This window comes from Pteropus vampyrus, unplaced genomic scaffold, assembly GCF_000151845.1.
Source record: "Pteropus vampyrus isolate Shadow unplaced genomic scaffold, Pvam_2.0 Scaffold561, whole genome shotgun sequence".
NCBI lineage: Eukaryota > Metazoa > Chordata > Mammalia > Chiroptera > Pteropodidae > Pteropus > Pteropus vampyrus.
Window position 1 is genome coordinate 489,150 of NW_011889342.1, and position 6,207 is coordinate 495,356.

The following is a 6,207-nucleotide window of genomic DNA, read 5'->3' on the forward strand; positions in this document are numbered from 1 at the left end:
TGACTTCTCTGTCATTTAAGTTGCATATTTCTATGTCTGTAAGCTTATTTTCTGGAGATTTTTCTCTTTCTTTCTGAGATGCCTTGTCACCTTGTTTGTTCATGTATTTAATGGACTAGTTCTCCACCTGTGCATTAATAGAAGTATATTCTGTTGTTTTTCCAGAAAGAAGATTTATTTTATAAAGGTCTATCTTTAGCCTGCAGAGAAAGCGCTTTTCTTTTGGTTTCTACTAGGTGGCATCTATGCCTTTTGGATCCCTGCGTTATTTAAAGCCTAAGTGTTTTTTTTTTTTTTTTTTTATTTTCTTGTAGATATTTAATCACACTTGCTACTCTCTGTTTCAGTCCTTGTCAGTGTTAGCAACAGTTTTGTTAGAGTTTGCTTGGATTCCCCTGGGGCTCCGTGGTGATCAGTCACTTAGGATAGGGAAGAGGGGCCCTTTGGGTTGGCAATTGGGGGCTGCGGCTCAGCTTCGTTTTTGCAACCGAGGCTGATAAAAATCAGCTGTTGTTTCTCTACCGTCCTGTCCTGATCTTCTGCTTTCTGCCCTGATGAGTAGGCCCTGCTGCCGGCTGCTAGAAGTTCTGGCACTTCTAGGCAGGCTGATCAGGGAAGTCACCACACCTTCTCCCATCCCCCTCCTCCTGCAAGGAACTCTGGCTGCTTTGAGAGGCAGCTTCTTTATTTCTCTGAGTCCACCGCCCAAAACCCTGGATTCTGACCTGTGGTAGCTCTCGTGCGCAGATCCCATGCTCAGATGTGCTGGTGTGTATTTTTGTTGTTGTTGTTGCTGTTGAGTTTTAGATGTTCAGCTTATTGTTATTTCAAGGGGAGAGATCTGAGGATGTCTCTCAGTCCTCCATGTTTCTGAAAGGATCCTCTTTTCTTTTTAAAATATTTTTTATTTTTCAATTTCAGTTGACACACAATATTATATTATTTTTAGGTGTACATCATAGTGATTAGGCATTTATATAACTTAAGAAGTGATCGCCCCAATAAATCTAGTACCCATCTGACACCATACATAGTTATTACAAAATTATTGTCTATATTCCATAAGCTGTACTTTACATCCCAGTGATTGTTTTTATAACTGGAAATTTGAACATCTTAATCCTTTCCCCTTTTTCACGCCGCCCCCCGTCCAACCTTCCTTCCATCTGGCAGCTATCAAAATGCTCTCTGTATCTATAAGTATTTTTCCATTTTGTTTTTATATTTATTTTGTTCTTTAGATTCCACATAAGTGAAATCATATGGCATTTGTCTTTCTCTGTCTGACTTACTCCAGTCAGCACGAAACCCTCTAGGTCCATTTATGTTTTTGCTGATGTGAAGATTTCATTCTTTTTATGGATAAGTAATATTCCATTGTATGTATGTATCACCTCTTCTTTATCCATTCATCTATTGATAGACACGCAGGTTGCTTCTATATTTTGGCTATTGGAAATAAAGCTGCAATGAACACATGGATCCACATATGCCCCTGAAGTAGTGTTTTGAAATTATTTGTATAAATATCCAGAAGTGGGGATTACAGGGTCTTCCTTTGTCTCTTGTTGTTTAAAAGTCTATTTTGTCTAATGTAAGTGTTGTTATCCCAGCTTTTGTTTTTTGCATTTTCATTTTCACTTAATATCTTTTTCCATTCCTTTATTTTCTGTCAGTGTGTATCTTTTGATCTGAGTGAGTCTCATGTAGGCAGCATGCATATGGATCTTGTTTTCTTTTCCATTCAGCCACCTGACATCTTTTTATAAAATGTTTTTTCAATTAGATTTTACATTCAATATTATTTATATTAGTTTCAGGTGTATAGCATAGTGGTTAGACATTTATATAATTAACAAAGTGATCCTGGGAGATTGTCCGATGTGTCCTACGGGTTCTGCAGAAGTGTCCCTTGTGTGCCCTCCAGTTGTAGCTGTGTTTACTCTATGTCTTTTGATTGAAGCATTTAATCTTTTTACATTTAAAAAAATTGTTGATAGATATGTTGTTATTACCATTTTATTATTTATATTTTTGAACTATTTTCTTCTACTTTCTTTTAAAGAAGATTCTTTAACAGTTTTTGTAATACTGGTTTAGTGATAATGAACTCCTTTAGCTTTTTCTTGTCTGGGAAGCTCTTTATCTGTCCTTCAATTCTAAATGGTAGCTTTGCTGGGTAGAGAAATCTTGGTTGTAGGTCCTTGCTTTTCATCACTTTGATATTTCCTGCCGATCCCCTCTAGTCTGAAAAATTCCTGTTGAGAAATCAGCTGATAGTCTTATGGGAGATCCCCTGTAGATTACTAACTGCCTTTCTCTTGCTGCTTTTAAGATTCTCCCTTTGTCTTTAAGCTTTGATTTTTTTTTTTTTTTTCATGTGCCTTCGTGTGTTCTTCTTTGGATTCATCTTGTTTAGGACTCTGTGCTTCCTGGAATTGTACACCTATTTCCTTCATCAGGTTAGGGAAGTTTTCAATCCCTTTCTCTCTTTCTTCTCCTTCTGGTACCCTTATGATGTAAATGTTGGTATGCTTGATTTTGTCCCAGAGGTTCCTGAAACTATCTTCATTTCATTATTCTTTATTTTTATTAGTTCTGATTGTGTGTTTACCACTACCTTGTTTTCCAAATATACAATTTGATCCTCTGCTTCATCTAATCTACTGTTAACTCCCTCTAATGTATTCTTCATAATAGTTATTGTATTCTTCATTTCTGACTGTTTTTTTTTTATATTTCCTATCTCTTTGTTGAAGTTGTCACTGAGTTAATCTACTCTTCTCTTAAATTCACTGAACATTCTTATAACCAGTGTTTTGAACTCTGCCTGTGGTTAATTGTTTGTCTCCATTTTGTTCAGAAAGCTTCATGCCTGCAGCTTTCTTCTGCTTTCTCAAGATGACATTGGCTATTTGTGGTGTTTCATGGCTCCATATTAATTTTAGAATTATTTGTTCCATTTCTATGAAAAATGATATTGGAATTTTGATAAAAATTGTATTAAATCTGTAGATTACTTTGGAAAGTGTTAAAAAACAAACATCGGCCTAGTAAAATTTCGAGTTCTAAATGGCTTCATTAAGGGATTTGTAAATGGGGCAGCATCCCATGTAGCAATTAGAAAGGAACTCCCAGTGGTTGTACAAATTGGAAGGTTATCATAGAAAGAAGGGTGGGGCAAGGGAGCCATTAAGAAAAATAAAATTATTTTTAGACCAGGACATCTTTTATTTTTTATTTTTTTTATTTTGGGGCGTGGGGTGTGGTGGAAGGAGACAGCAAGAGTTTTATCCTACAGATTGTCTCTTCTTTGGAAGATGGCGAGGACCCACATTACCTTATTGGTGCTGTTAGAAAACTCAAGGCATTCGTTTGCCTGCATACATCAAAGCCAAAAGAGACAGATAGGAGTTTGTAGCAAAGAAAGTGGAGGTTTATTTAAGGAAATGGCACCTAACCTGATGACACAGGTGAGCTAGTGATCGAAGACCTGAACCCCCAGTGGTCTCCTGAAGATAAGTTATATAGGAGAAAACTCATTAGTCATGGTAGCTAAGGGGGTTGGGGCTGTGGGCTCTACTCATTAGTCGGGCCTATGGTAGGGGGCAGTTGATCATTGCATCAGGTCCTGATGTCAGTCACAGCATCTTTCTGTCTGGTTTCAAGGGAGTGCTGGTAGAGTTGTTCTGCCTTCATGGGGGTTGAGCTACAAGATGTTATCTTTAGTTTGATAGAAACTGTTTTTGTGGTCAACAGACTGAGGCTTTGTTCCTAAGGCAGTTCGATGCTGACCTAAGGGCTTAATGATTAGGGAAGTGGTCGTGCGGTGTGCAGAAATATAAGTGGAAAAAACAAGTGACCCAAGGGCGGTTTGAATCAAGGAGAAAGAGAAGAGAGTGCTGAATCCTAGCACTAGACCACCAGGGAAGGAGATTGCAAGGATTTTATCCTGCAGATTCTCTCTTCTTTGTGAGGGTAGTGGGGAGAATATTATTTTATTCATATGTGGGATATAAAACTTAAAGCAACTAATGAACAAGACAAATAAACAAAAACTCATAAGCACAAACAATTTAGCTGTTACCAGAGTGAAAGTGGAGAGGGAGTAGGCAGATAAGGGTACAGAGTCAAATATATGGTGATGAAAGGAGATTTGACTTTGGGTGGTGAATACACAGTGCAACATATAGATAATGTATTAATGAATTGTACACTTGAAACCTATATAATTGTTTTAACCAATGTCATCTCATTATATTTAATAAATAACATAAAATAAAATGAATTATACCAATCAAGAAATAAATTCATTGAATGCATGATTGAAGAAAAACTAAATGTCACTTTTAAAGCTCAGAGGTGTCATTTCTTAATAAACATCACATAAAACCTTAAAAAAAGAAGAAGAAGAAAGAGAAGACAAAGAAGTCATTTTAAAGAAGTGGAGATTTGTCGGGTTACAGTGCCTTAATGGAAAATTCCAAACAGGTTGAATAAGAGAGTTTGAAACTGCCATTAGATATGGTATTAAATCTAGGTTTGGCATTATGTGCTTTTTGCACCAATGACGCCATTTGGGGCCTCTGATTTCCTCTTTAACAGTAGTATGGACATTTTAATAGTATTAATTCTTCTCATCAGTGACCACAGAATATCTTTCCATTTATTTGTGTCTGCTTTAAAATGTATAAATTGATGAATTAGAGGAGTCATATGAAATTTAAGAATACATCCTGATATGAGTTGACACACACACATAATTCAAAAAGGTACACAACAGTTTAATTGCTTTGTTATAAAATTGTTAGAAAAATGTGATCACACTGATCCTTTGTTTCCTTATTTCTGATGATGATGTGGGATGATAAACCTAATTCAGATGATTGTGATTAGATATAAATAAATATTTGGAAATATTTGGTGAATCTAAAGACTCTTTCACACAGGAGTGTATATATGTAAACATTTATGTGTGTTTTTACCTGACTTTCAAATAAATATGCACACATGCACAACACAGATTCATTAATAATGTCACTTTAAATGTTGAAAAGAAACTTGAAAGAAAAGTGTAGAGAACAGAAATTAAAAGAATAGATGATTAAGTAGCATGAAAGTAAAAATGTAAAAATTTAGACATCAAGATTTAAAGTAGACTGGTGACCTTTAATTTTAGAGCTTCAGCTCTGTGGCCACCACAGCTCACATTCAAAAGTCATTGCCTCTATGCTGAACACCGTGGTCAAACCCATGCTGAGCTTCTGCATCTACAGTCTGAGGAACAATGAAATGAATGGGCCCTGAAGATGCTTTAGGATGGCAGTTATAAAAGGGCCAATTGTCCCGAGGCTGAAAAAGTGGCCATGATTGCAGAGTTGAAAACATTAGAGCCAGAAATAGTGGATGAGAATTTCCCAAATGTAAGGAATGAGCTGGAGCTTGAAATTCAGGAAGACAACAGAACACCCAATTATCTCAACCCAAAAAGGCTTTCACGAAGACACATCAAAAATCAATGACAAAGATAGAATTCTAAAGGCAGCCAGGGAGAAGTAAAAGGTAACATATAAAGGAAAACCCATTAAATTATCATCAGACTTCTCAGCACAGACCGTATAAGCCAGAAAGGAATGGAAACAAATATTTAAAATATTAAGTGGAAGGAACTACCAGCCTAGAATAATGTATCCAGTTAAACTCTACTTTAGATATGAAGGAGAAATCAAGACCGTCCCAGACTACAAAAACTGAGAGAATTCTCCACTATGAGGCTTGCACTACAGGAAATACTGAAAGGGGTCAGCTCATCTAAAAAAAATAACAAAACAACAAAAATACATAATTAAGAGTAAAGTGACTATCAGGCAAGTAGAAGCAAAGGAATGCAACCCTTATTAAGAGCAGGGCATTATAACTTCAATAATAAGAAATGGATTGTTATTACAAGATAGTAATGAATGTTCAGCATACATAGGGACAAATTGAGACAAAAATGATTGAAAATGGGAGGATGCAGAGATCCAAATTTGCAAAGAGGAATCCTTTACATATTTATAATGATAACCACACACTTAAGATTCTGAAATGAAGTATATAACATAAGTATATAACATAAAACAAGTATATGTATACTTGTTTATAACAATATATAACATAGAACCAGAGGCAAAAGCCAATCAAACAAACAAACAAACAACCCCCCAC